Source organism: Pleurodeles waltl, chromosome 3_1 (genome assembly GCF_031143425.1).
Source record: "Pleurodeles waltl isolate 20211129_DDA chromosome 3_1, aPleWal1.hap1.20221129, whole genome shotgun sequence".
Taxonomy (NCBI): domain Eukaryota; kingdom Metazoa; phylum Chordata; class Amphibia; order Caudata; family Salamandridae; genus Pleurodeles; species Pleurodeles waltl.
The window spans coordinates 1,013,346,142-1,013,369,822 of NC_090440.1; positions in this window are offsets into that span (position 1 = coordinate 1,013,346,142).

Below are 23,681 nucleotides of genomic sequence, written 5' to 3' on the forward strand. Positions count from 1 at the left end.
CAGTGATAGGCCACCACTAGGGGGTCTCTCAGATTAGCTGTCAATGCCCTGTGTAGCAAACGGTGGCCACCGTACACTAATGATTGAACTACCTATGGTTAGTAGCTGACAAACAAGGGGGACACAATAACGTAACTCTAAAATTCTTGCAGAGTTAAATGAAAACCGCTAGAATCTTACAGCCAGTGCCATTCTTGCTCAGGCAGATCTCTACCAGGTTAGGATTTTCCACTGTTTTGTTGCAAAAGAGTTGGCCAGAGTACACCGCTATCCAAACTACGTGCAGTCCATCAGTAGATGGTGGGATATTTCTACTCTAATCTCAATTTAAGCCTAGGGGACAATGAAAAGGAGGCATTTAATGGATTACGGTCCCCAAAATCAGAGGAGAATACCCTCCTGCATAGTAATAATTCATTTAAGTTGGATGATGTAAAACAGTAGTCTACAGTAGAGGGACCACCACAACCTCTAAGAGAATTGGTAACGTGGGAACGGCTGCCGGGGCAACATACATAACGTTATCAAAATCATATGAAGCTAAGTAACCATGCAATTCCACCCCCCAGATCAGCTTCAAATGAGTGTCAGGGAGGACAGAACATGAAGCCAAAAAGCTACTTGCTAGCTTATAATTAGTGCAAAATTTGGTGTTAAAATCCTCAGCTAAGCAATATCCTGTTTCCCTTCTTGAACATCTCTACTTTGCAAATAAGTAATAAACTCAAATAAACTTGAAAATGTAGTTTTGGACTATTCCTGAAATCATTGTTATAAGAATTAATTAGATACAGGTGACACTCCTTTTATAGGTCACCACCTGGAAACACTGGCTTCTGGTATTAATGGCTCTGGAACAACCTCCAGCAGAAATATTCTCCAATATTTCTAACCTACCTGAGGCTTCCCCAGATCAAGAGAAAGTGGGTGGGATACAATAGCTTTCAAACTCATTCACAAACAAATCCTGCATTGCCCAGGTTTCCTGAAACATAAGAATATCATACTGCTTAATAAAAGCAACCCACTTCGGCATTGTAATTTTTGAAGAGAGGCCAGCCACGTTCCAACTCAGTATCCTCAAATGAGAAATACTTCTGAGCACTATCTGGGGGGCCGTATTCGGGACACTGGGGGAGGAGGAGCTATGTTATCCCCATCACAGAACATGAGTCAATCCTGCTCATTAAGATCACTTAGGGCAGAAAATCTATTCTGAGAAACAAATAAAGGATGAATGGTGGAGTTATAATGATGACCCCTGTGTTCAGTCAGCAAACTGGGTTTGTAAAAGTACCCTAGGGGAGGAGCACAGATATTAGTTTCTTTATCCCCCTCCCCCACACCTCCTGCAAGTGCAACAGAGATTTCACACAAGATCTTCGAACGTTCACAACAATGCAATTCCCCTCAATATTTTTTTTTGAGAGGAGGGACCCCAGCTAGCGCGATAGCATACGGCCACGAGACAGGGGGTAAATCCAGGCTCTCTTTCCTTAAATTTCATCAAATTAGGACTACCATCCTCCACTTCCCCAGCTGGCAGAGCAATCTACCTGCTCAACATCAGATCAGCTAATGGTGGTGGGAGAGACCTTAGGATGTTATTAAGAGAATCCTGTGAATCTACAGGTGGCTTTGTTGTATCCACTCGTATCAAAGGGCTTCCCCCCCTTACGGGTATCTGGATTATTGAGAGCTGGTGGCACAGTCACACATTTCTCTAAGCTAGACATCTTAGAGAGGATGTAGCTAATGCTGCTTTCCACCCGTCTAAGTTGTTCCCTAATTGGGGACAGTTTACCCTCAAGAATGTCACTAAGGTTTGCATAATGGCAATCAAAAACAGGTGAGTTTGTGGCCACAAAGTCTAATGGCTCAGTCTGCATCAACTGACTTTTGCACCTCTTGAGATGCCAGGAAAATAGCTGACCCTGGCATTTAATGAACGATTTGCTGGCCCCCGCCCGCACCTTTGCATTGGATTTTTTCTTCTTCACTGCTGGCTCCAATTCTAAAGGGCTGCCAGTGGGACTTGGAGGAGTGGCAGCCTCTCCCATGCCATCACTAACCAAATCCACTGCAGCTACGGGAGCCGTGGGTGGGCTAAGGGGATCTATGAATCTTGAGCTTACAGAGGGACTGTTAAGGGGCAGTTAGATATAGTATTCTCATAGGCAGTCTCCTCTCAGGCAGGTGCTGTGACGTGGCTCGGAACGCCAATATGTCATGTGCAATCCTTTGACGGAGTTTGGTGATGTCTTTGGATTCCACATGACTAACGGACTGTGGCACATGTCTTTCCTTTCTCTCTGCCCCTTTTGCCCTGTAAACTGAACAGTTGCCGTTTGAATATTTCATAATAAAGATTTACTTACCTGATAAACCTTCGTTGGATCATCGCTTCACTTCAGATGTGGCGACGAGGATGAAGTGTATCAGTCGAACGCACTTTATCTCGTGATTTTCTTCGGTACGTCGGTGAATCCTGACCGGCTTTAATGTTCTGGATACGTCGGTCAGAGGCCACCAGAGAGGTCTTTCTTTTCTCTTTTTTTTGTTTTTTTGTTGAGGTATTTGGGGGCACAGAGTGACGAAGGAACACATCGTTGGGACTAACGGTGTGTTCAGCGCGAGCAGCTGAGCGTGCGTGTGCTGCACTGAGCACGGCGTGAGGCACAATTACCTGAGCTCTTGCGTGCTGTACTGGGCGTACACGCGCAACACTTAGCGCTATTTGTGTGCACATAGCGCTAAGTTTACATTTACCAGCATGTTTTTTTTTCTCATTCCCATGAATTAACGCTTGGTTTGCTGCCAGCATTAGTCTCCTCCTGGAAGCTGTCTACTGGCACTGGCAGGAAGTGCTTCATAAAAAAAAAAAACTGAAGAAGGACTCAGTTTTTGTTCTTGTTGTAAAACTGAAGAAGGACTCAGTTTTTGTTCTTGTTGTTTTTCTTCTGATAACATAGAAGACGGACTTCAGTAGAAGGAGAGTGCAGTGTAAAACGGCCATCTTTCTTTAGGACATCATAGACACACATATAAATATATATTTTTTCTTTTCTTTTTCTTCTTGTTTCTTGATCTTTTCAAAAACAAATTATTTATATTGTTTTTTTTCTGACATTCTCAAGAAGGAAAAAGGAAAATTATAAAAAAGCAAGAATGCAGAACGTGTTGCCACGTTCACAAGATCCTGGTGACCCTCCTTTGGAGTGGAAGTTATGGCTGCGTTCTTTCAAGGCTTATTTAGGAGCCATTGATGGTCATAAATTTAAGTCTGAAAGAAAAAAATGTCTAATGTATTATTATCTGGGTGTGGAAGGACAGAATATCTTCGACCATCTACCAGTCTATGAATTACGTGAGGAAGAAGAGTTAGATGAGTTTGAGATGGCAGTCGCACAACTGGACAAGCATTTAACTAAGACCAAGAATGTTGTTGTACATAGGTACAAATGTTTTACAAGGGCGCAAAATCCTAATGAAAGTGTGGATTTGTTTATTACTGCATTAAAAGTGTTGGCTGGCAAGTGAGAATTTGAAAATGTTACTTCTCAACTCATATGTGATCAACTAGTAGCGAGATGCTACTCTAAAAGAATCCAAGAAAAGTTGTTGACATGCAAGGATCCGTCTTTAGACAAAGCTATTGACATAGCAAAGAGCATTGAATGTTCCTTGGAGGATGCTAAACAGTTGGAGTTGTCTTTGTCTAATGTTTCTATTTCAGGTGCGGTAATGAATACACAGAACAATGATTACAAGAAACAAGTTCGTACAGAAAAAAAACAAGAGAACATTCCATCTTCAAGAAATACCTTGCCATCCAAATTGACTATGGCGGTCATTACAACATTGGCGATAAAAGCCGCTTACCGCCATGCAGAAGACCGCCAACACACCGCCGCGGCCGCAGATTTCCGCCACAGCTATTATGACCCACATTTCGGAATCCGCCAAAATTCAGACACCTACACAAGTCCGCCTCACCAAAGGTCAGTAAAAAAACTGTCGAAAACAAAAACCTCCACCGTCACGCCAACAGAAATACGCCCACAGTATCACGACACACGAATCCACGCAGCGGTCTTTCAACCGCGGTATTCCATTGGCGATACACACCGCCGCGCTCAAAATACACACACACATACAAAACACAGCCACATTGGACAATTCGAAATACACACACCTGATACACATACACACACCACTCCCACACACCCAATACAATATAAAACACACACCCACATCACCCACAAACCCCCACGACAAAAAATTCAGAAAGAAGGCCAGAGAGAGACAGCACCAGCAAGAACAACAGCATCCACAGGCACACAACACCATCACCCACACAACTTCCATGCACTTCACACAACACATCATTACATATCACCACACTCATCACCACACAATCCACCCTACACATCACCTACACCACCCCATGGCACGGCAAAGATACCCCAGGTTCTCGGAGGAGGAGCTCAGGGTCATGGTGGAGGAAATAGGCCGGGTAGAGCCACAGCTATTTGGAGCACAGGTGCAGCACACCTCCATTGCAAGGAAGATGGAGCTATGGCAAAGAATAGTGGACAGGGTCAACGCAGTGGGACAACATCCAAGAAATCGGGAGGACATCAGGAAGAGGTGGAACGACCTACGGGGGAAGGTGCGTTCCGTGGTCTCAAGACACCACCTGGTGGTTCAGCGGACTGGTGGCGGACCCCTACCTCCTCCCCCACAAGTAACAACATGGGAGGAGCAGTTCTTGGTGATTCTGAATCCTGAGGGCCTCGCAGGAGTAGGTGGAGGAATGGACTCTGATAAGACAAATCTTAATTATTACATCCCCCACCCTACCTGTATGCTATCACATACCCCCACCCTCACCCCCAGCACCCCAACTCCTCACATATGTCCCAACATCACAAACCACCCAACACAACACCAAGCCCTGCATGCAGCAACAAAGCATGGACACCCATCACTAATGTATGCCCACTGCACATACCCATACACCCCCCTAAACCATCATCACACAAGGTCCCACACAGGAATGTAAGCACTGGGGTACACGGTCACCCACCCATTGCACACCATGACACATACAGATGTGATAACCATCCTTTTATACCCCTGCAGGACCCCTACCCAATGTCACCGGACAGGAGGGTCCACACATGTCCACACCACCAACAGAAGAGGCCCACAGTGATGACCGCAGCTCTGTCCAACTGGATCTAGATGGCCAGCCCGGCCCATCGGGGACCTCGGGACAGTCGGTTCCCCTCACCCAGTCACTTGCCACCACGGACCTTCGCCCTTCTGGAAACACCAGCACAGCACCCACCCAGCGGGCCCATACCTCCGTCCCCAAGACAAGTCAATCAGCTGTGTGTCCACCACTACAGGGAACCCAGGATAACCCACCACCCCAACAACAACAGGGACACTGGAGCAGTGGTAGTGGGCACACGGTCCAGGAGACGGAGGCCCAGGAACACAGGGGACATGGGAGGGCTGCTGTGCGACAGGGGCGGACAGGCCAAGGGAACCCACTCTCCACGAGGCCCTCTCCTCCATCATGGGAGCCTACCACCACTCCCAGGAGACGATGGCAACGGTACTGGCTAAGTTTCAGGAGACCCAGCGCCTGCAGGAGGAACAGTATATGGGCTTCGGGGAGGAACTCAGGACCATCAGCTCCACCGTGGGCACCATCGTAGGGGTGTTGAAGGAACTTGTGAACACCAGGAGGGACACTGTGGCACTACAAGGGGCCCCTGACACTAGCATGGACGATGAAGTGCCCACCACCTCCGCCGGAGCTAGTGGACAGGACGCCCACCACAGGACCACCACACCAGCACCCCACCCCCTGCAGAGGGAGAACCACCCCGCAAACGGTCCCTGAGATCCAGGACAAAGACAGAGCACAATGCCAAGACCCCCGCCAAGAAATGACACCACCATGATTGTCATCCTACTGTCCCACTTTGTCACCCTGTCCATCCTTAATCTGCCCCAGCTCCACTTCCTTTGCCCATTTGGGCAATGCACCTGTGAGACTAATAGACTGGACTCTGCCATGGACATTCCTCCGCCATCACCCCTCACCATTTCACTACCCCCTCCAATATTGAGCACTTAAATAAACACACTGAAAGCACAAAACAATCTGGAGTCTGTCTGTGATTTCGAAATAGTGTATTAGCAATTACAGTGACAAAATGCTCTTTCAATTGTAATGTCAACATACTTATGTCACACAGCTCTAGTCCACGAGGAATCTAAGCAGATGTCACACAGTGGGACCCACATCTGTGAAATCGGAAGGGAAAGTGACAACTCAGTGACCATACACTGGGTGAAAACGACAGACAGTTGAGAGGTATTAGTGTTAAAGTACATGTTGTAGGCAGGTCTGTACTCTTACCTGTGTCTCACTGGAAATATTGCTGGATCACTGAGTCCCTGTTGTTCATGTCTTCTTCCTCTGCTTTCTCGTCTTCACTGTCCACAGGCTCCACAGCTGCAACAACAGCACCATCTGGACTATCCTCCTGCAGAAAAGGCACCTGTCGTCGCAATGCCAAGTTATGAAGCATAAAGCAGGCCACGATGATCTGGCACACCTTCTTTGGTGAGCAGAATAGGGATCCACCTGTCATATGGAGGCACTGGAACCTGGCCTTCAGGAGGCCAAAGGTCCGCTCGATCACCCTCCTAGTTCGACCATGGGCCTCATTGTTGCGTTCCTCTGCCCTTGTCCTGGGATTTCTCACTGGTGTCAGTAGCCATGACAGGTTGGGGTAACCAGAGTCACCTACAAATGGTGAGGGAAAACAGTTAGACACACACTACCCTGGAGGGATGTCCCCAGACAATCATTCCCACTGACTTACCTCCAGGTGCTCACCTAATAGTCACACACGGTGCCTCTGGAGTTGACCCATCACATAAGGGATGCTGCTATTCCGCAGGATGTAGGCGTCATGCACTGAGCCAAGGAACATGGCGTTCACATGGGAGATGTACTGGTCGGCCAAACATACCATCTGTACATTCATCGAATTATAACTCTTCCGGTTTCTGTACACCTGTTCACTCCTGTGGGGGAGGATCACAGCCACATGTGTCCCATCAATGGCACCAATGATGTTGGGGATATGTCCCAGGGCATAGAAATCACCTTTCACTGTAGGCAAATCCTCCACCTGAGGGAAAACGATGAAGCTCCGCATGTGTTTCAGCAGGGCAGACAACACTCTGGACAAAATGTTGGAAAACATAGGCTGGGACATCCCTGATGCTATGGCCACTGTTGTTTGAAAAGACCCACTTGCAAGGAAATGGAGCACTTACAGCACCTGCACTTGAGGGGGGATTCCGGTGGGATGGCGGATAGCTGACATCAGGTACAACCACCACCTCTTCCTCCACTCCCAAACCCCCTCCAGCTACCCGTCCCAGTGTGTCCAAAAAACTTTTCCTGTCCACCCTTGACCTCTTTCCCACACATCCCCCACCCCGTCCATCTCATAGGTCCCGAGCTAGCACCTCAGCCACAACATCTCCGGAACCAGTGGTGCCTGTAGTCACCGGAATCTGGAGTGCAACGGCCACAAGGGCAGCCAGTGTGGCACAGAGCCACAGCACAGACAGTCCCCCACCTGTGAAGCATCAGAAGTTGGCCAGTGCCCGGCGGGAGGGGGGAAGACTCCAGCCACCAAAGCCGCTCCCAGGGGTACAGGTGGGAGTGTGGAGTCAGCTGTGACACCTTCCAAGATGGGGAAAGGCCACAAGAAACCCGGCAAGTCTGGGAAGAGCAGCACGGCGGAAAAGACCGCCATCATCCCCGCTGCCCAGGAGGCCAGCACCAGTCCAGCTGCCCAGGAGGCCATCGCTAGCACCAGCCCATCTGCCCAGGAGGCCACCGCCAGCACCAGCCCAGCTGCCCAGGAGGTCACCGCCAGCACCAGCCCAGCTGCCCAAGAGGCCATCGCCAGCACCAGCCCAGCTACCCAGGAGGCCATCGCCAGCACTAGCCCCGCTGGGCCATGAAGGACCGCCAGCAAAAGCCCCACTGGGCCATGAAGGACCGCCAGCAAAAGCCCCGCTGGGCCATGAAGGACCGCCAGCAAAAGCCCCGCTGGGCCATGAAGGACCACCAGCAGCTGAGACCCTGCAATGGAGACCGCCATCTCAAGCACTGCTGCACAGGGGACCGCCATCTCAAGCACTGCTGAACAGGGCACCGCCGCCTCAAGTAACACTGCACAGGGCACCGCCATCTCAAGCACCGCTGAACAGGGCACCGCCATCTCAAGCACTGCACAGGGCACCGCCATCTCAAGCACCGCTGAACAGGGCACCGCCACCTCAAGCACCGCTGCACAGGGCACCGCCATCTCAAGCACCGCTGCACAGGGCACCGCCACCTCAAGCACCGCTGCACAGGGCACCGCCGCCTCATGCACCACTGCACAGGGCACCGCCACCTCAAGCACCGCTGAACAGGGCACCGCCATCTCAAGCACCGCTGGCCCATGAGCGGCAAGGGCACTGACGCAAATGAGTCCGTCACGGGGTGAATGATGCACTCTGGGCACCATGCCCCTTCCAGAACCAGTGGAGACTGTTATCCACTTGAGAGACTGTGGCTTTGCACTCCCCAGGATGGAACAGTGGGCAAACCACCCACTGTAGAGACTTGAGAGACTGTGGCTTTGCACTCCCCAGGATTGAACAGTGGGCAACCCACCCACTGTAGAGACTTGAGAGACTGTGGCTTTGCACTCCCCAGGATTGAACTGTGGGCAGACCACCCACTGTAGAGACTTGTGAGACTGTGGCTGTGCACTTCCCAGGATGTAACAGTGGGCATGTGGCCCCCTCGTGGATTTGGCGTCGTGCACTCAAGCGGCTGAGGTGTCCCTCCTTTCCCTCCCCCTGAGGTGCCTGTTTAGTTGCTGTCTGATGCCCCTGCAGTGTTCTCTCCGTCATGGTCGGGGATCTTGTGTGGGCCTCGCCCATACTGTGTGGTCCCAGTGTTCCACGGACTTTCTTAGAGCACTACCTGGACTACTAAGCTTGGTATATATTATGTACATGGTGTATATATATATTTCTGCCTACTTGCTTTTAATATATTACAATGGTTACACTCATTTTCTATTGTCTTTGCATTCTTCTGGGGAGCTTGGGGGTGTAACTGTGATGTATTGATATGCATTAGTGTGTGTATTGTAGTGGATGAGGGTGGGGGTGGGGGTGTTGCATGTGTGTGTCCCTGTTTTTTGCCTCCCCCTCCCCTGTGTCGTAGGTGCAGTACTCACCGTGATCTTTGCCGCCAGCGTTCGTGCTCCTGGTACAGGAGCAGAAAGACTATTGCAGGGAGAATTTGGAGTTCCGGGTCCATGGCGTCCTCGTTCCTCGTGGAGTGTGTAGAGGTAAGCGTTTTTCCTTCGGGATTCCTGTTTCCACCGTGTTTTTATCCGCGGTGAATCCGCCCCGGAAAAGGTGGCGGATTGGCCTGGCCTGTCATAATAGTGTGGGCGGTACATTGCCTCCCACCTGTCTGTTGGCAGTGACCGCCAAGCTGTTTGTTTGTTGGCAGTTTCCGCCACGGTCATAATTCCAAATTGTTTACCGCCGGCCTGTTGGCGGTCTTACCGCCGCTTTAACACCAACCGCCAGTGTTGTAATGACCACCTATGTGTTTTAGGTGTGGTTCTTCGAACCATGTTTCATCCTTCAGGAACTGCCCTGCTGTTAATCAACAGTGCAGGAACTGCAACAAACTGGGACATTTCTCACGTGTGTGTAGAGGTGGTAAAAGGAGTAGTGTCCAATGTGTACTTGATGGGGATAAGGAGAGTGTACAACATGATGACAGTGAGTTTGTGTTAGTCGTCATGGATAATATATCCACAGTTAACAAGATGGTAGTAGATCCTGACATTGAGGTGTTAGTGGGTGGAATTGCTGTCAAATTATTAGTGTATACATGAGCATGCATCACAATTGTCTCATTAGAAAAATTCAATGAGTTTTGGATCGAAAAAACTCTTTTTCCTCCTGATGTTGCCACGCTGGATTTTGAGGGGAGCAAAACTGATTTGGTTGGGTACTTTTGGACTTCATTGGCCATGTTTGGTGAGACTATCCACGGCAAAGTGTATGTGGCAAGGAAAGGTATTAATGTTTTGGGCTTAATTCATCAAGCTGATTTCAAGTTAATCATTAAACCAGGAAGGGAAAAACCTGTGTCTATTGACAGGAATAATACCAATTGTATTAAAACGTTTTCTGACACGGCGTACTCTTGGCAACACAAATTTAAAAGATTATTTCAGGACAAATTAGGGAAAATTACAAATTTCACACACATAATCAAGTTGAAACGAGGGGCGGTCCCTGTTAAACATAGACTGAGAAATGTTCCATTTAGTGTGAGAGCAGAGTTGTCCAATTTACTGAAGGACATGTGTGAACAGGGCATCATAGAAAAGGTGGAAGCAACCCTGTGGTTGTCTCCCATTGTTTTAGCAAAGAAACGTTCTGGAGACCTGAGAATGTGTGTGGACTTAAGAAGCTTGAATGAGGCAATTTGGGTTGACAGTTTCCCGTTACCTAGAATTGATGACGTGATTGCGAAAGTGGGTTCTGCTAGTTGGTTCCCGAAATTAGATCTAAGATGGCGTGTCAAGTAGAACTAGATGTTAACTCCCGATATCTTACAGCTTTTGTGACACCTGATGGGACCTTCCAATTTTGTAGATTGCCCTACGGTTTGGCATCAGCAGCTGCCGTTTTTCAAAGATTGATGACTGACATGTTCCCCAACAGTCCCAATGTGGTCATATTTCAGGATGATATCCTGATTTTTACTGACACTGATACGGCACACAATAGAGTCTTGGAGGAGGTTTTGAAAACTTTGGAAGATAGAGGGGTCACTCTCAGAAAAGACAAATGTCTCTTTAAGACTCGGGAGATTGAGTACCTGGGTCATGTCTTATCCAAGCAGGGTGGCAAACCTAGACCAAAATTAGTCAAAACCATTCTCAAAGATCCTGCACCAAAAACTAAAGAGCTGTTACTTTCCTTCTTGGGGTTATGTGAATTTTATGCAAAGTCTTTGAAGGACTTTGCCAAAACTACAGAGTGTCTCCGCAATTCTTAAAAAGAAATGAGTGCAATGAGGCTTTTGAACAGATAAAACAACACATCATTAATTCTCCAGTGTTACAACCATTTTCGGAAAGTAAGAAATCCATAGTAACGGTTGATGCGTGTGAGTATGGGTTGGGTGCAGTGTTGACACAGGTTTCAAGTGAAGGTAAGGAAAGCACCATCGGGTTTGCTTCAAGGACACTGCTAGTGGCTGAACGGAAGTACTCCGTAATTGAAAAGGAACTTCTTGCTTGTCTATGGAGTGCAGAAAGATTGAAGCAATATCTCTGGGGTAGACTTTTTGTTTTAAAAACTGATCACCGTCCCCTGGTAGAAATTTTGTCAGGAAAAACAATTTAACGCTCTACTGCTCGCATAGCTCGTTTGTCAGCTAAATTACTAGAATTCAACTTTTCAGTTAAGTACATTCCGGGTGGTAAGAACAGTAGGGCAGATTGTTTGTCCCGATTACCTATCATGGATGATGAGGAACAGGAATGGAAAACTGAAATAGAAGAATGTTTCATAGCTTGCATTGCTGAAACTTTGGATGAATATGTTTGGACTAAGTCATTGCAAAAAGACAAATTGTTGTGTGATGTTATACATTATGTTAAGACTGGTTGGCCGAGAGAGAAAACTCTTCCATCTGAATAACAATCTTTTTGGAAGGTGTCGGAGGAATTATCTATTGAATGTGAAAAGCTCATTAGATGTGACAAACTTATTCCTCCAGAGTGTCTTAGAAGGGATTTGATACTCAAAGCACATATAGGACATCTAGGTTCCACTATTACCAAAAGGAAGCTAAGATCAGACTTCTGGTGGCCTAGGATGGACAAGGAAATTGAAGAATTTGTGAGGAATTGTCCTAGGTGTTGCATAAGTGACAAGGTTCTGGTTACTCAGGGAGTGAGTGATTCTTTTGTTCCATCACCAGCTAGAGCTTGGCAGAAAATTGGTCTGGATTTTCTAGGTCCTTATCATGTGTTGCCACCAGACATGAGGTATTTCATGGTGATAGTGGATCATCTCTCTAGATGGGTTGAGGTTCTACCTGTAAGATTTCCTACCACACAAAGCGTCATTAAATGTTTGAAAGATGTTTTTAGCCGGGAAGGGTTGCCTGAACAGATAATGACTGATAATGGAGTACAATTTGAATCCACAGGGATGTGTCATTTCCTGAGTAGGTGTGGTATCAAACACATAAGAACTCCTCTTTATTATCCCCAGAGTAATGGTGTTGTAGAACGTTTCAATCGTGTGCTTGTAGAATGTATCCAAGCTGCTCTTAGGAGCAACATGTCAGTTGGGCAGGCTATTAAAGAACTAATTTGGTCTCATCGTACTGCACCTCATGTTGCTACTGGTAAGACCCCTTTTGAATTAATGAGAGGTAGGATTGCGACAACAGAACTGTGTCCTTTTTGGATGATTGAATTATTTCATGAAGGAAGTGATCTGAAGAAAGCTTGGCGGGTAGCAAAGGACAATTCTGATGTTGTGGGAAGGAAAAGGTTGAGAATGATACCAAGGAAAAAGGATGGTCTGCAGATTGGTGATTGGGTGAGAGTAAAAGATCCCATATTAGTCAGAAAAGGCATGTCGAAGTTCAAAGAATCTCAACAAATTCAAGAGGTACGCAGAAATGCTGCTAGATTGACTGATGGGAGTTGGTGGGGTGTCACACGTTTAGCTTTAGATCCCAGTGTTCGAACAAAAAGTGAGCATGAGGGTGGTCACAAGTTTTCTGATCAAACCAGTGGAAATGATCTTGAGGCTCGCAATTCTTCTGAACGTGTGAGGAAGAGTGTGCATGGGGACAAAATAAAGATCGGGGAAAGAAGTAAGAGAGAATGCCGTAGACCTGCAAAGTTTTGAGATTATGGCCCTCATTATGACCTTGGCGGGCAGCTTCAGCCGGCCACCACTATCTGACTGCCGGACGGCCGCCAATGCGGCTGCACTCCCGCCGCGGTCATTATGAGATACCTGCTGGGCCGGCAGGCGGAAACCTGGTTTCCGCCCGCCGGCCCAGCAAGGGTTGAGGCCATGCGACGGGTGCAGTTGCACCCGTCGCGCTTTTTACTGTCTGCATAGCAGAAAATTGCCAGTGGCATGGGCAGTGCAGGGGCCCCCAGGGGCCCCGCGACTCCCCGTACCACAGGCTTTTCCTGGTGGTTCAAACCGCCAGGAAAAGGCTGGCAGTCGGGGACTCATAATCCCCTGGGCAGCGCTGCAAGCAGCGCTGCCCAGGCGGATTATCACCGCCGGGGCAAATGTGTTGGGAAACCGCCGGCCCCGGCGTTGAAACGCCGCTGTCAAAATACCCAAGATTGCACCGCCAGCCTGTTGGCGGTGCAATCGTCAAAACAGCCCTGACGGTATTTGACCTCCAGGGTTGTAATGACCCCCTATGTCTTGTCGTAAAAATATATATATATATATATATTAATCACTTATTAAGTAAGTCGTTATGCTGTGTTGAAAAATTTGCATTTTATATTAGTTGCATTAATTTTGCTATTTGAAGGATGTTGCTTATTTAAGTCAGTGTTATTGTTTTTAAATTTATTTAATTATAAAAAAAGTGGAGGGAGATGTTGCGACGTGGCTCGGAACGCCGATATGTCATGTGCAATCCTTTGACGGAGTTTGGTGATGTCTTTGGATTCCACATGATTAACGGACCGTGGCACACATCTTTCCTTTCTCTGTGCCCCTTTTACCCTGTAAACTGAACAGTTGCCGTTTGAAGATTTCATAATAAAGATTTACTTACCTGATAAACCTTTGTTGGATCATCGCTTCACTTCAGCAGGATAATCTCCTTTGAAATGATTACCATAGCCCGTTCCAGCATGTCGTCTGTGGTGATGCTAGGATGAGAAGTTGCGACCGGCCTAGTGGGGCTCTACCCACCCTGCGCTTACCCATTAAATTAGCCTCCCGGGGCGCTTTACTCCGAGGAGTAGGAAATCTTATTCAGCTGGCAGGACAGGAGGGGCTATCCAGGACCAAAGAGAGTTGCCCCTGCCTCGCCCAAGCGCAGACGTGCCCGCTCTTGGCTCGGGCTTCGCCCGGGCCCAGCCAGTGCACGTCCCGCACTGCAGGCTCCCGGCTGCTCTTTGATAGCACCTCTGGGCACTGGAATGATGTTGCGGCCAAAGGCAGTGCTGGGAGTTGCAGTTTATAGTGTATTAAAAAAATCTCCTTAACAAGCAGATTGGTGGAACTCCTGAAGTATCAATAGAAAACCAAAAAAAAGCATGGAAGCTCAACAACGAAACAACTTATAAAGTGTATCACACTCTACAATATTTGAGCCAGGCAGGTTCTTCATAACATCTTTTTATAAAATCCTGAAAGCCATTATATACAACTGTCTTTAGTAGATAAACATATGTGTCATAAAAATGTAAAAACACAGAGCTGCAACATATACCATACACAATGCATTCCATCTTTATTTGTTTAAACAGAAAAGACATTGTGTAAAAGCTATTATTTCCAAGAGTTTATACTAAGCACCACCAAATAGTACAATACATTGCTATTAAAACACAGAGATAATTAAAATAATGCATTTTGAGAGCACCCTAAAGAAGACAGATAACAGTCCATCTACATAGTATTGAAAGTTCCTTACTTTCACTGTTATTTATGCTAAAAGGTATTTAAAGTGCATTTCATTCTCTAATACTTGTGCAAAAAAGGTCCTACAAAAAGTACTACCAGCTGATCAAAGATAGCTTTGAGATACCACATTCGACAAGAGATGACCATGGAGACCACAAAGCATTTTAGAATGCTTTGAACTGGCTTATAATAGACCAGAGAATGACAGTAATCAAATATCCTGGACGTCTTTAATCGGTTCCAGGCCGATTATTATGGCTTCTTTTAACAAACGCATTGTAGCCCCTCTTCTTTTCTTCTGTTTATGATACTACAAACAATTTCCATGTTTAAAAAATAGTTTTATAATATTGCATGCATAATAGTGTATTATTGATTTTCCTTTTCTTTGGCATTCTATTCACAGGGAATATAAGACTCCTCTTTTCTTGTAGAAAATCTTTGAAGAATACTGGTAAATGCATTACCATGGGCCTCAGTGATTCCTCTAGTGCATCTACAATACCAATAATTCATTGTACTTTGATACTATTTATATTTCTATTAACCAATTCAAGGTTTAATCTCAATGCAGAATTAACTGTGCCTCTTGGGAGTCCAAGTCAATTCTTCCAAATATTAACTTTGCTGCACCAAAATAGCAGTGCCACACTTAACCACTGAAGAAACGCAAAAGTGTGCCGTATTTAGAGGAATTCTCCCTGCGCTGGCGCTGAATTACGCTGCCTAGCGCCAACACAAGCATCCTTGCACCATAATGTAAGGGTGTCTGCATTAAGGGAGTAGATTGTTTATCTACAGGAAGGTGTCCCTTCTTGCACGTAAACAATCACCCGTGGCACTTTTCAATGTGTGCTACAGAATGCAGCACACATAGAAAAAGTGAAAACCGAGGAGGAATAAAAGCATTCCTGCACGTTTTGCCATGCTAATGCCACCCCTAGGGTAGTGTTAGTTTTTGGCGCTGCCTCAGGTTTATGACAAATTGTAAATCTGAGGCAGCGTCAAAAGCAATGGGTGTTGCGGTGGAACGCCCACAAAAAAGTGGCATTACACTTACTTGTAAATATACAGCAATGCTTAGAGCAACCAAAGAGTCTTGAAAAGTGATGCTCCGGTGGCACCAGGGGCTCTTAAATATGCCCCTAAATGTTTCTTTTAAGACCTCTGCTGTGTTTTGGCCCATTTCCTAGTCCAGATGGGCTAAATATTCAGCCACTGCTTTACTTCGTTGTTCCTGGACTTAAAAGTGGCTTTTAAAATTAAGATTCCGTTTATATATCATTCACACGTACTTTTATTCTGTCACAGACTATACTTGTTAGCCATTCGACCACCATTTCTTATTGAGTGTTTTATTCAAATTTTTCGAGAAAAGTACAGATTTTGTCTTTGCCACATTCATTAATAATTCATTCTTGGCACATTATTTTATAAATGTATTCAGTTGTCTTTGCATATCCACAGGTGTACGATCCTCTAGAACTATATCATCTGCATAAAATATGTAGGAGATTTGCTCTTGCCCCAACTTTGGTGGAAGCAACGGGACCCGATGCAGAAATATCAAGTAGTCAGCAGTGTATATATAGAAAATAAGACAGGAGCAAGTATACAATTCTGTCTTAGTCCTTTTGATGTTCTAATTTTCCTGGACAGTGCTCCATTGCTGCCCAAATCTATTTCCGTTCAGGCTCCCTCATATAGTTGTACAATTCATTTCAAGAGTCTCCGGGGAATGCCCCATATTTCCATTTTGTTCCATAATCTATCTTAGTAAATGGTATCAAAGGTTGATGTTAAATCAGTATAGGTTACATACAATAGTTGATTTTTCTTTATGGTGTACGTTTTGGACAAAAGTTTTAATGTGAAACAGCCATTAATGTTTGAGCGTCCCTCGCCGAACCCTAGTCGCATCCTTGGAAGTATACTCTTTGTTTCAACCTATTCTTCCAGGGATTTTAGCAGATATTTGAAGTAAATTTTGCTTCGTATATCATTTGATATTTATTGGGCAGATTTTGTGGCCCTTTTTTATGGATTGGGACCTTTACACTGCCTCTTCAAGTCATCAGAATGCTATGGCCCTCATTATGACATTGGCGGTCAGCTGACCACCACGCCAGTGATGGCAGTAGTACGGTCACCAGGCTGGTGGTGAAGACCGCCAAATTATGACCATGGCAGGGATCCCTCCCATAGACAGCCAATGTACCACCCAAACTGCCAGTGCAGTCCATCCACTCACCACGGCAGTAGCCCTCTTCAGGCAGGCGGAAGACAACGACTCGCCCACCATATTATGACATAGCAGATCACCAGGATTTCCGGGACCAAAAGCCTGATGGAAACACATTATATATATATATATATATATATATATATATATATATATATATATATAGGAGACACTCACCTCCAGGGACACAGAGGAGTCTGCGGTTGCCAAGGAACCCAAACTAGAAGTACTGCAGATGCTGTACGATGCAATGGCAGTCCAGGAGCACCAACGTCGACCAAGATGACGATGGTGAGTACAGCCGTCTAGCACACAAGGGAGGGAGGGGAGAGTGACACACACACATGCACAACACACACCATACAAACACACCACATACCGAGAACAATCTGCACAGAAATCCTACACCGACATAATCCAGAAGTATAAAAAAGCCAGGACACATACCTTAGGTCCAACCTCTGTACTTCGCTGGACCCGCGCCCACAACAACTGAGGCAACTACATACAAAGGGCTATTGTATGTAGTTAGCTATAAACCACATGGCAACGTCCAAGGCCCAACTTGACTCCTGACAGCCCAGTCACTCCACTGGGCAGGGGCATCATGTTGTAAATAGGCAGGCACCTCAAGGGGGGGCAGGGGAGGTGGGCTAGTTGGGGTGGGTTTTTTTTTTATGAGGTGGGTGCTTGGGTTTGGGAGGAGGCAGGTCTTTATCCTTTTGTTTAGGGGGCAGAGCAGTGGGTTTGGGCAGGGGGGCCGGAGAGCCACTCTTGTGCTCCTTAGTGGCAGGTGAAGTCTTAGGGGGATGAACAGGAGTCGACTGGGAGGTGGAGGTGGAGGTACTGGGCTGAGGGAGGGATCTTCCTCTTACGGCAGGACGGGGGAGGGAAGAGGTCAAGGCTGGAAAGGAAAAGCTTCTTAGGACCAAGGGGTTGGGTTGTGGGAGGAGGATTCAGAGTGGGAATATATGTGCGTAAGTGGTATAGATTGTACACACTTATACAATTCCAGTCTCCTACATACATACATGCACTGTGTACTGTGATGTTGTGTGTCCATACTTCCTGTACTCACACAGATTTTAATTTTGGCTCTCTTAGATACCAACCACTGCAGAGGATGAGGATGAGGGGGCAAGCACCCGTGTACAGACCCCTTGTGGACTTGGCTACACTGGAGGACTTGCACATCATACTCACCTATCGTCTGGACAGGGCCACAATCACGGAGCTGTGTGCACAATTGGAGCCTGATCTAATTCCTGCTATCCGTAGCATTACAGCAACTCCCCCTGTTGTGCAAGTACTCTCAGTGCTCCATTTCCTGGAAAGTGGTTCTTTCCATGTGACTGTGGGCTTGGCTGCAGGAATGTCACAGCCAATGTTCTTGATTGTGCTTAGAAGGGTTTTGGCTGCCTTGTTGAAACACATGAGCAGCTACATCTCATTCCCCTAGAGTGAAGATTTGCCCACTTTGAAAGGTGGATTCTACGCCATGGGACACCTACCACATGTGATTGGGCCCATTGACGAGACCCATAGTGCCTTGGTCCTTCCCATGGCAGATGAACAGGTCTAAAGGAATAGGAAGAGTTACCACTCTAAATGTCCAGATGGTGAGCCTTGCTGATCAATACATCTCCCACGTCACTGCCAAGATTCCTGGATTCGTGCATGATGCCTATGTATTGAGGAATAGCAGCATCCCACAGGTGTTGGCAGGACTACAGAGGCAGAGAGTGTTGCTCATAGGTGAGCTTGAGTCTCCACACAATGTATGTCAGTGTATGCCTACTGGAGATGTACTCCATGCCATCGTACGTGGGTAATGTGTGTCCCTCACTTCTCTTCCAGGTGACTCCGGCTACCCAAACCTGTCTTGGTTGTTGACCCCTGTTAGGAATCTGAGAACAGGGGCAGCAAATCAGTACAATGAAGCACATGGCCGTACCAGGCGGGTTGTACAACGCACATTTGTCTACTGAAAGCCAGGTGCAGGTGCCTCCATCTCACAGGATGGATCCCTGTGCTACGCCGCTAAGAAGGTCTGCCAGATTGTGGTGGTCTGCTGCATGCTGCACAATGTGGCCCTCAGACGCCATGTGCCCTACCTGCAGGAGGAGGGGGCTGACAATGCAACTGTGGCAGCAGTGGACACTGAGGACAGTGAGGAGGACACATATCATACAACAGTTCTTCATTTGACACACAGGTAAGACTGTTGATCTGTTCATATCTCTATTTTAGTTAGGTGCTGTGTGCCAGCTGTGTTGTGCCACTCACCACCTTTGCATGACAACTGACTGCCACTTATGTCCTTCCTTTTTGCTAATGTTGGTGTGGTTGCAACTGTGTACTGATGTGATGACTACAGACTGCTGAGGCACATTTGTTGGATGGATTCAAACATTACAGGACATTTGCACAGGATAATGCAGTCCAATACATTGCACATTTCTGTCTGATAAAGCACTATTACTCCAGTTGTGTTCAAGGGTTTTTATTGAAGCGACAATAATGAAGGGAAGGTGTAATGGAGTGGGATGATGGTTGAGGAAAAGTTTAGAGTACTAGCCGAGTTTGTTTGTAGCACTAGTCCAGTGTCCATGGGGCCATAGGAAGAGGAGCAATGGCAGTACAAAGTGACTCACTGGCACACAAGGGGGACATTCTGGACAGGCTCATCTCCTGGCAGTGGTCTTGGCAACAGTGTCTGTCAGGGTCGCAGAGTGCATTTGCGGGGTGGTTCCCCTTCTGCAGGGGAAGGGGTGCTGGTGCCCTGTGGGTCTTGTGGCAGGTCCTCCTGTTCACTAGCTGCAGCAGATGGTTATGGCTGTTGAGTGGACTGGCTAGTGGAAGTGGGCCACTGGTGTGCTCTGTTCTCCCGCATGGTGTTGGCCACATCCCCCAGTACCTCTACAATGGAGGCCATGTTGGCATTTAGGCCCTGCAACTGCTGCATAACCTCCTGGTGGTGTACCCCTTGCAGCCACTGGTTCTCCTGCATGATGGTGATCAGCTGGCCCATCCTGTCCTGTGATTTTTGGTATGCCCCCAGGACATGTGTGAGTGCCTCCTGCGCAGTCGGTTCCCTGGGCCTGGCCTCCCCACTGGCACACAGCTGACCTCCCACAGTCCCTGGTCCCCTGTGCCTGTGTCCCCCGAATGGTGTGCCCACTCCCACTTACACCAGGACCTTCAGCGTCTTGCCTGTGTGGAGTCGACTTGTGTCCCTGTACAGGTCAGTACACTATTGATCGACATGTCCTGAGGATAGGGGTCTGGGGATGTTGAGTGGCTGCTGTGGTGTTGGTGTCAGAGTGGGGTGGGCCTGTTGTGGACTGGCTGTGGGATGTGGAAACTGACTGAACAGTGGTCCCAGATGGGCCAGGGAGTTCATCCTACTCTGGACATCCAGAGTTGCTATTATCACTGAGGGCATCTTCTGGTGGAGGACTGGGTTGCCGTGGCTCTTGCTTGCCGCTGACATTGGCTGGGGCACCTGTGGGGATGTAAGTGTTTTGTCAGGGTCATTGTCTGTCACATAGTCCGCATTTCTGGCTTTCCCTATGGGTTTGGTGTTGTCCTCCCACCTTTGGTAGTGTATAGTGATGGATTGTGGATTGGTAATTCTACATGCTGTCCATGTATTGCTGGTGGGTGTGCATGCAGAGCTGGGAGGGATGTGCTTGCAGTGGATAGGGCAGGCTGGGGTACACATTTAGGTGTGGTCATTGGGGTGGTGCACTGCGTGTGATTGAGTGGGGTGTAGTGAGTCGGGGTGAGGGGGGTGACATGCCATGTAGGTATCGGAGGAGGTAGGTTAGTAATGGTGACTTGCCAGTGTCCAGCCCTCCAGTGAGGCCCTCGGGATAAGGGATTGTCAAGTCTTGTTCCTCCAATGCTGTCAACTGTGGGGGAGTCGGTGGGGGTCCACTGTCAGTCCTCATGATGGTAACCTGGTGCCTTGATGCAGTGGAATGCACCTTCCACCGTAGGTCTTTCCACCTCTTTCGGATGCCATCCCTTGTGCATGGATATTTTCCCACAGAGTTCACCCTGTCCATGATCCTCTGCCACAGCTCCATCTTCCTGGCAATGGAGATCTGCTGAACCTGTTCACCAAACAGCTGTGGCTCAACCCTGACGATTTCCTCCACCATCACCCGCAACTCCTCATCAGTGAAACGGGGGTGCTTTTGTGGGGACATGCCTGTTGTGTGTTGTGTGTGTTGTGCAGAGGATGTTCAGTGTTGTGGTGGGTTGTTTGGTGTGTGATGCATGACGGATGCATAGGTAGATGTGGTGTGTGTGTGCAGTTTGCTGTGGGATTGGCCGGCAAGGTGTTGCAGTCTTCTCATGTTTGCAAAGGATTGTGGGTTATGTGGGGGGGTGTTTTAAAGTGCTGTTGGTGGGTGTGTAGGGTTTGTGTATATGTGTCAGGTGTGGGTTTTTTGTTTTGGCCAATGTTGGCTTGTAGTGGTTTTGGGTGCCCAATTCTGCCACGGCGGTGTGCACAGCCTATGATTGACCAGCATTGAATGTCCGCTGTGGCGATTTGTGGATCTTGATTTGGAGGACGGTGTTTTGCTGGTGTAGTGGTGAGGGTGGTGGGTCTGACAGTTTTTCACCTTCGTTGGGTCTGGCGGAAATGTGGTTGTGGCTGGTTTCTGGCGGTTTTCTGTTTGTGTGTCATAATCTGGCAGGCGGATTGCCTCCTCCATGGCAGTCTGTTGGCAGGCGTCACCACAGCTGTCCTTTACCTTCAACAGAGTTTGCCACAACCTTTGCCATTGTTCCTGGGGTTTCACTTGTGAGGATCCAAAAAGCTTTAGGGCAATTTTTTGGGAGAGCTACAATTACCTCCTTCCATCTCTTTTCTCGCGTAGCTCTTATAATCTCTTCGATCTCATTTCCTATATTGCTTCATTCTTGGAGTTCTCATTATGATCCAGTTAAAGGGCTTCTACGATGTTCTTATTTAATTCAGTCCTTGCTTTATCTTTCCCTCTTTTAGCTTCTTTTGGTTTTTACTTAAATATCTGAGAGGCAAAGTCTCATATTTAGCATAATCCTCAAATTTTTCTTGGGGCACATGATCGGTCATGTATCATCATCTTACTTTGTTTATTTGGTTTTTCCTTTGCAGTTGCAAAGCATTTAATTTTGTGAATTGCATGGCTTGCAACCACAAAATGGCTTGGTATATTTGGTCCTAGGCACTTACATTTACAAGCAACCTAATCTTATTTATCCATTCTCTAACAATAACCCTACAGTCTGAGGACCATTTCATGTAATCATTGTGAACTATTTCAACTTGTGTACCGAAGGCCATAATTGTGGGCAGTTTTATGAAACTTGTAAGAATAAGTGAGTAACGATTGCTGTTGCCCCTGGTATTAGCAATAATGTCACGAAAAAAAGAATAGCGTGAAGTGAACAAAAAAGTTATCTAAAACAAAGAGATGGCAGGAGAAGACATGAGTAAGTGTACTGGAAGGAAAACAGCTGTGCACTCCTCTTAGATTCAGGTATTGAAGAGATGAAAAAATAAGTTTTGCCACTAAAGTATCTTGGTGTTAAACAAGCACTGCATTTTTGGGGAAAATTCCACATTTGGTCTGATTGATCAATTAACTTGCCTTTTTCACATATAGGCCCTCAATACAACCCTGGGGGTCGGTGATAAAGCGGTGGTAATACCGCCAACAGGTCAGCATGGAATCATGACCATGGCAGAAACCGCTCAGACAGACAGCCACTTTAGCACACCGACCGCCATTGCGGTAGCAACAAGCACCACGGCGGTAACCGCCAACAGCCAGGCGGAAGACAATGTACCGCCCACAGTATTACAACAGGCCCATCCACCACCTTTTCCGGTGTGGTACCAATTACATCAAAAGCATGGCAGAAACAGAACACAGAAGTCAAAGGACTCACCTCTGGAGACACAGGGAACAACTACGATGCCATGGAGCCCGAGTTGCACATATTTCCCATGCTCATGTACCTTTTCCTGCATTACGAACACCAACGCCGGCGAAGACTACCACGGTGAGTACTTCTGCCTAGCACACAAGGGATGGGGGAGGAAAAAAGAGAGTGACACACACACACACACACACGCAACATGCAACACCCCTACCCCCAACACCATACACACAAACAGATGCAGTAACATTACATATCCACCCCGTACCTCTCAGGAATAATGCAAGGACAAAATGATTGGAAGAAAGTGAGTGTAATACGATTAAAGAACATGAATAAGTGCATTAAATTACAAACATTTATACATATTTACAAATGGAGGGACACTGCCCAGTCCTCGATGTCCGTGGGCCACAGGGCCACAACACATAGGCCAAGGCCCCATCTCACTCCTGCAACAACACGGAGAGAACACTGCAGGGGCATCAGGTCAAAAATACACAGGCACCTCAGGGGAGGGGGTATGGGGGGGTACCTCAGCTGGAAGATGGTACATAACCACTGGTCCTGGGTGGGGCTACATGCCATGTGCGATGTCCTGGGGAGTGCAAGGCCACAGTCTCTCTAGTGGGTGGTTTGCCCACTGCTTGGTCCTGGAAGTGCAAAGCCTCAGTCT